Source organism: Orycteropus afer, unplaced genomic scaffold, assembly GCF_000298275.1.
Source record: "Orycteropus afer afer isolate SDZICR_OR568_19922 unplaced genomic scaffold, OryAfe1.0 scaffold00029, whole genome shotgun sequence".
In the NCBI taxonomy this organism is placed as follows: Eukaryota; Metazoa; Chordata; class Mammalia; order Tubulidentata; family Orycteropodidae; genus Orycteropus; species Orycteropus afer.
Window position 1 is genome coordinate 14,173,345 of NW_006921616.1, and position 7,487 is coordinate 14,180,831.

Below are 7,487 nucleotides of genomic sequence, written 5' to 3' on the forward strand. Positions count from 1 at the left end.
AAGGGATGGACACTGGGAGGAGGTAACTATGGGGAGGAAGTGGGAGGGGAGCTGCTGCATTGTAAATTTTGGTCAATGACATGAGACAAAGTATAAGTGAACTGCTGTATGAAAAGTGAATTTACTCTGTAAATCTTCACCCAAATCCTAATAAAAAAAAAAAAAGAGTTTCAATGTTTAACCCTTGTATTGTTTCCCATAGTCCCCACCATTCCCTATTTTCATAATACCTTTTTAGGTCACATATTTATAACATCCATACCTTAAGCAACTCAAAATGTAGTATTTGTATTCATTTATTTTCAATTGATGTATATATTTATAACCCAGATCAATGAATGCCTTTTAATAATTGAAACTTGCTTAGAATTAAAAAAAAAAAAACAAAAACTCACTGCCATCGAGTCAATTCGACTCAAAGCAACCCCTCCTTGGGTTTCCCAGGCAGTGTGCAGTATTCCTACGGAAGTAGATTGCCCAGTCTTCCTTCCTTCTGAGGAGTGGCTGGTGGGTTTGAACTGCCAGCCTTCTGGTTAGCAGTCAAATGGCTTAGGCACTACACCACTAGAGCTCCCTTAGAATAGGTGGAAAGGGTTGAAATGAAACAAACCAACAAACCAGCACATAGATTATTCACATTTCCATAACAGCAAGAGCAGACTCTGTATTACAGAAGGCACCGATAAATATAAAATTATCCATTTATTTATTCATTCACTCAGCAAAAATGTATTCAACCCTTACACTATCTACACAAAGTTTTATGGTAAACTTCTTGTAAAGACTCAAATGTTTCCAAGTTATTTACACTTACCTGTCTATCCTGAGCACCATTTTTTAAGAATAGTTTAAAAAACAAAGAGGAAAGAAAAGAAAAGGAGAGGGAAGGAAAGACAAAGCAAGGCAAAGAAAGGCAAAAATGGAGACTGAACACAGAAAATGAGCACCTGAACGTCCCTGGTTCTCTCCATAAAGAAGTACAGACTGAAAGAAGCATTACTCCATCAGACGTAGCTAAGTGTTAGTTATACAGATAGATCATGGAACCAAGCCACAGTGAACTGGTTAGATCATTTCTCACTGTCTGTTCTAGTTCATTAAAAATTGCCTTCTATAAGCATATGATTGTGTCTATATTCAAAACGGCAAAACCTGTTGTGAAACTTTCATACTCAGGGTTAGTATCCAAATAATAGGTGATAGAAAGGTGACTGGACATAGATACAAACAGTTATACTTCAAAAATCAGATCATTGATGAGTGAAATTGATGTATTGTTCACAGATATGTTTGTTTTCTTAACTAAGTAATCATTACTCATACAGAGAGTTGATAATAGGCAATTTCTTTGGAGTCAGATATTGGCTCTGCAAATTGGCATGACTTTATTGTCTTAGGCTAGTGACTTAACAGCTCCTGGTTCCAAATTCCCATCTGTGAAGCAGAGATTATAATATCTACTGTGGAAGATTTGATAAGAAATAAAGGTAAAAGAATACATATGCCAAATTGACCCTCTGCTTTCGAGGGTTAGTAGAAAGGAGGAAGACCCTCAATTAAATGTATTAATACAGTGGCTCTAACAGTAAGTTCGAACATGGCAATGATTTTAAGCATAGTGCAGGACTAAGCAACATTTCATTCTGTTATAAATGGAATTGTTATGAGTTGGAACCAACTGGATGGTGCCTAATAACAACCGAACAGGCCATAGTGGATTGACATGAAAGGACACATCCTAATACTCTTCCTCCACCTGCCCCCCAATACACACACACACACTTGCACACTCTACCCAACCCATCCAAATGCTGGCTAAGACCTTATCACCAACAAAAACAAATTAAAACAGAGTTAAGGGATTTCAAGTTAAATATAGTATACTGAATGCATGCATATAGCTTTACTCCTTCCCAAATCCACACACACACACCAAAAGAAAAAAAAAGAAGAATGTAAACCCTCAAAGATAAATTGGACAGAATTCAACAGAGAACAAGAAGCACCAACAAATGCTAAAAGATAAGTAAAGGTGGTGATGATCGTTGCTGTTGTTGTTATGTGCCGTCGAGTCAGACCCGACTCATAGCAACCCCTCCTTGGGTTTCTGAGGCAGTATCACTACGGAAGTAGATTGCCCCATCTTCCTTCCAAGGAGTGGCTGATGGGTTTGAACCACCAGCCTTCTGGTTAGCAGTCAAGTGCCTTAGGCACTACACTACCAGACTACAACCTAATGTAGGAGAACGCCATGCAAAACAAACTCAGGTTCTGAAATGCCATTCTGTCATTGGAGTCCCTGGCTGATGTGAAGCGTTAATGCCCTTGGCTTCTAACTAAAAGGTTAGAGGTTTGTGCCCATCCTAAAGCACTTTGGAAGGATGGTCTGGTGGTTTGCTTTTGAAAAGCCAGCCCTTGTAAACCCTGGTGGAACACAGCTCTACTCTGACACACATGGGGTCGCCATGGGTCAGAGTATCCTTTATAGCAACTGGTCTGTGCTTTTTATTATTATTGTTGTTGTTACTTTCAATCACTAAAGATGGCCTGTTAGGGTCAGCAATTTCTCAAAAGCGAAAATCACCCTGCCTTGATCTGGGATGATCTTGGATTCTCCTGTGTTCCCTTCCCAGGTTTAAAGCCTTTATATCCATTCAAACTGTCACAGCGCTCCAGTTATCTACGCTACAAAATAGACTGCAGTTCAGTACTGTAAGGCATTATATGGCTTATAAATGACAAAGTTTTGCCCTGACTGATAACATTTTCCCAAAGTCAAACCGACTGCTTTCATCTCTCTGCTTTTCTCCATCTAGCTGCACTTTATTTCAATACTTCTCTTGTAATTGAGCAATTCCATAAAATCAAATAAAATGATTTATAATGGAATGATTACTCCAGGGTAACATTTCAAGTGAAATTAAGATTGAAATCTAATTTAAAAGCTTTAATGTAAATGGGTCATTAGCAGAGGCTCTCCAGGGAATTTGCAATTAAACCAAAGTGACAAGGGTTTGGTAGGGGTGATAGACCTAAAGGTGTTACAATACTGATACATGCTCATTTCTGATGCAGCTAGCCTTATCACAATGCTCAACAAGATCGGAGTTGCTGAGTAAAAGAAGTCATCAACGTCTAACAAAAGCGTTCCCACCCATTGTAAGAATGTCTCACGAAAAGAAAAGTTTCAGTCTATGTATGGGCATCAATGAACTCGGCATGTTTAATTGACATTAATTAATCTAGTTAACTGATGTTAACCATCTCCATATCATTTTTACATCCAAATCTTACTTTCGGTAATTACAACTCTTCATTTTCCAAGTCTTCTGCTGATGCAATCTTTAATATATAATTATTTGTTACTGTGAAGTCTGCAAACACAGTAACAGGATATTTCTCCGTTCCCCTTAGCATTTTTGATTCCCGCACCTCTTTATTTTCAGTGGTTTCCTTTATTTGATTGTATAGATCATTTGACAATTAATTATTCCCTTTTTTTCCTAAATCCCTTTAATTTTTGTACTTAGATCTTTCATTGATAGTTAACCTTCCGTGTGGGTAGGGCTCCAATCAATGAAGAGAAACCATCTTAAATTCTTCTTTGTGTCCCTAAACCAAAAGAAAAAAACCAAACCTGTTGCCATTGAGTCATTTCCAACTCATAGCAAGTCCACAGGACTTGAGTATATCTTAGAGTATAACTTCTCATAAGATTTCCAACGCTGTCATCTTTACATAAGCAGACCAACAAATCTTTCTCCTGTGGAGTGGCTGGTGAGTTCAAACCACTGACCTTTTGGTTAGCAGTCAAGCACTTAACCACTAGTCCACCAGGGCTCCTTGTGTCCTTATAGTACTTAAAATACTATAATTAGGGTCATAAATATTTTATCTTATTAGCAATAATAGTTACATTGATAATTGTTAACATTTATTGGTCATTTAAAGTGAGTGAGGCATTATGTTAAGCCCTATATTTTAATTATCTCATTTAATCCTTATAATCATTTTGGATAGTAGAAATATTATCATCCTCATTTTAATGATCTATAAATTGAAGACTAGAGATGTTTCAGTAACTTATCCAAGGTCAGAGAGCTAATAAGTGGCAGAGTTAGGACTTAAAACCAGGACTATTTGTCTCCAAAGTTCATAGTCTTACCTGCAGCGTTACCCAGTTGAAGTACAATGTTGGATGTTGGATATGATCGACAGAAAAACAAAACAAAACCAGAAACACCTTTACGGTGGTCCCTTCCTATCCTGTGTATCTATTATATCTGATGGATTTTGTGCATTGTCAGATTTAATTGGTCCCAGATCTTCAAAGCTAGACTCATTCAAAAATAATAAAAATAAAGTTCCTGAGCCATCCAACAGATGTTTCCAAATGTTTAGATTTATTTTTATGAAGGTTTTATAAAAATCAATTCCAATTTGTACGCTTTAGTTTTGTGGATGACAGAAGATTTGAAGAGCTCTATCGAGAGAGGTGGCTGAAGTTTTACTTATTGCTTTTGGAATGCTCCTATTATATATATATATATATATATGACAGCTTTTGCAGAAGTAGCAACACTATAGTTCAGAAGCCAATCTTTTTTGTGACAACAAATAAGGCAAAGATCCAGTAAATCAAGAGGTGTTCAGATCATGAACTTTATCGCTTGATGGCAGAAAATCAAGAGATTGCCACAAATGCAGAGAAAACTTGGAGAGAATATTAACAATCAGATGTTATACACTTTTTTACTCTCTTTTTATAAGGAATACAATTTTTCTCCAGGTCATCAAAATAATTATATCATTCATTTTAATGTTACCATATTTGACAACTTGCATAGTTTTGATGTTAGAGCAGTGGGTGTTATGGTAGATTAAGGAGGAAGGAAAGATCCAGTGATGAATGGATCGACAGCTATATAACAGAGGCAACTCCTTTTAGCTTGTTTAGACAGGACTTCAGACATTGTTAGCTTATCTTAGAAGGCAGCCAAGAATCTGCCTGCCCTCTCTAGAATGACCTTGGATTGATACTAATGGTCAGAGAGATGATGTCCGTATATGAATAGTTCCAGTTCAACTCCATCTAGAGCTGATTCATGGAGAATTATTATTATTGTTTGTTACAAAAGACATAAAAACAATCTTCCAGGAAAGAAGATATTACACAACCATGGTGTCCAAGCCATGCATGCTCTGGCCCTAGCCTGCCTCTTCAACCTTTTCAACCTATTCCCCCCTCTGGCCACTCCACTCCAACCACGCTGTCTTTCCATGGCTTCTTAGCACCTCAATCTCATCCCTGTCTTCCTGCCTCAATGCTTTGCAATCGCTACCCTCTCCACCTGGAATCCTCACTCTCAAAATCACGTCATCACTTGGTTCTTCCCATCAATAACCTCAAAATTTAGATCTGTGTTCAAGTGTCATCTTCAGAGAACGTTTCCTGACCATTTAAAATGGTCCTTCACTTTGCACAAAGGAGATGTTTCTCAATGTAGAGTGCAAATCACAATTCATAGTTTGTAAAATCCAAAGTGGCTACTTCCTCTGTTGGCATACTTCTCATTACATAAAACAAAATAAATAAATTAATAAGCCTGTTGCTGTCGAGTAGACTCCATTCACAATGACTGTAGGACAGAGTAGAACTGCCCCGCAGGGTTTCCAAGGCTGTGAATCTTTGTGGAAGCAGACTGACACATCTTTCTCCTGCAGAGAGTCTGGTAGGTTTGAACCACTGACATTTTGGTTAGAAGCCTAGCATTTAGCCACTGGGCCACAAAGGTCCCTTCTCTCATTATATAACCCCTCATTTCTACACACACATGAGATATTTTCCTAATTTCTTTGTGACACATTTAAACACGCAATGCTAATAAAATCTATACTCTTGCCTCCCAACATTTGGGAAGACTGAGCTGAGCAATGTCAGCGGGTTTTCTCTTCCACTGTAGGCTCCAACCAGATACCCTTTCTTAGGCTCCCATGTGGTATATAGAGAAGGGCATAATTATCCTCAATTTGCAGAGCTTCTTATAGCATGTGTGTGTGTGTTTCTGTGTGTGCGTTCACATGTGTGCAGGTTAAAATGCCAACCTCATTTATAAGACATCACCATTAATTTAAAACCCTTTGTTACTTTCTCCCACCTTTGTATTTTCTCCCAAAGAAATATAAAACATTTTATTGTTTTAAAAACCACCAAGAACCAACAAATTTAATGAGAAATTAATGACCAGAGGAGTAGTTGCAGTCAAATTAGAAACCAAATTGAACCCTAGGGTTTTTAAAGTTTCAATCAAATACCACCATCCTGGTGAGGGAGTTTATTTTTTCTTGGCATCATGCAACTTCCTGTTTCTAAGAAAAAAGGATTAAAGTATCCTGTAAAAGAAGGCTGCAAAAGCTTCTTGGACATCAAAGAGACCTTACACAACAACATTTTGATGAGTTAAGTGTAAAGGAATCAAAAACACATGGATTAAATTTCCCATAAAACCCACATGTGTTTAAAAATCAAGGGAAAACGTGCTTGGCCAAATGCATTTGGGGTTTGGTCAAACCCCAAACATTTGAAGAATAGTGTGAGATGTTTAAGGAACCCAAAACACAGCTGGACCAGCCCATATCATTCCAAATGCATACGCCAGTGGGAGATGATAAATGATATAAACCCCGTAAATTGTAGTTTTTGCCTAAAAACCACATCCCTGATAATTGATAAGAAAGTTGCAGTTTTCAAATATATATTTTCAACAGCCTTTAAACTTTCAAAAACTACCATTTACGTAAGCTGTTAGAAGTCACTCATTAAAAACCTACTTTTTTTTTTTTTAAAAAAAAAGGAAACCATCATTTCCAACCTTCCAATCTTCCAATTTACCCAGATGAGATCCTCCCTACAGCTTTCAAACCCTGATCAAGTTACCCCACGTTTTATATTATACTTGATTTAGCTTTGCTAGACTAAGCACATTATTAATTGGGTCTCCTCTTATTTACAATACTACTGCTTGGAATATATATTAGAGTGTATAATTGAATTTCACGTTTACTGTAATTAAAAAAGGCAAAAGAGCAATAAACATAAGTATTGGTAAATAATTGTATCTGAGAACCAGCATAAATCATTGAGAATAAGTGATTTTCTATCATATTCGAACTCCTTAATTTTAATTTATGCTTGCCACCCTGTTTTCCACCATCATTGACTAGAATTTCTTCTCAATGATGTATCTTTAGAGACAATGGCAGGGACTTCAGAACATTTCTTCCTTTTCTATCTTTTTTCAAAATTTTATTTTACATTATCAGATTGAGATAACTGACTAGTGTCTTTTCTTTCTTATCACTTTCCTAGGGCATTTTATGTGTATAAGAAATTAGCTTCAGTAGTGGGGAGGGCAATTGGATCATGAATTTAAGTGATTTTCCAAGTCCAAGTTTAGGAAGTCAGGCTTGGATGTCAGGGAAGATCT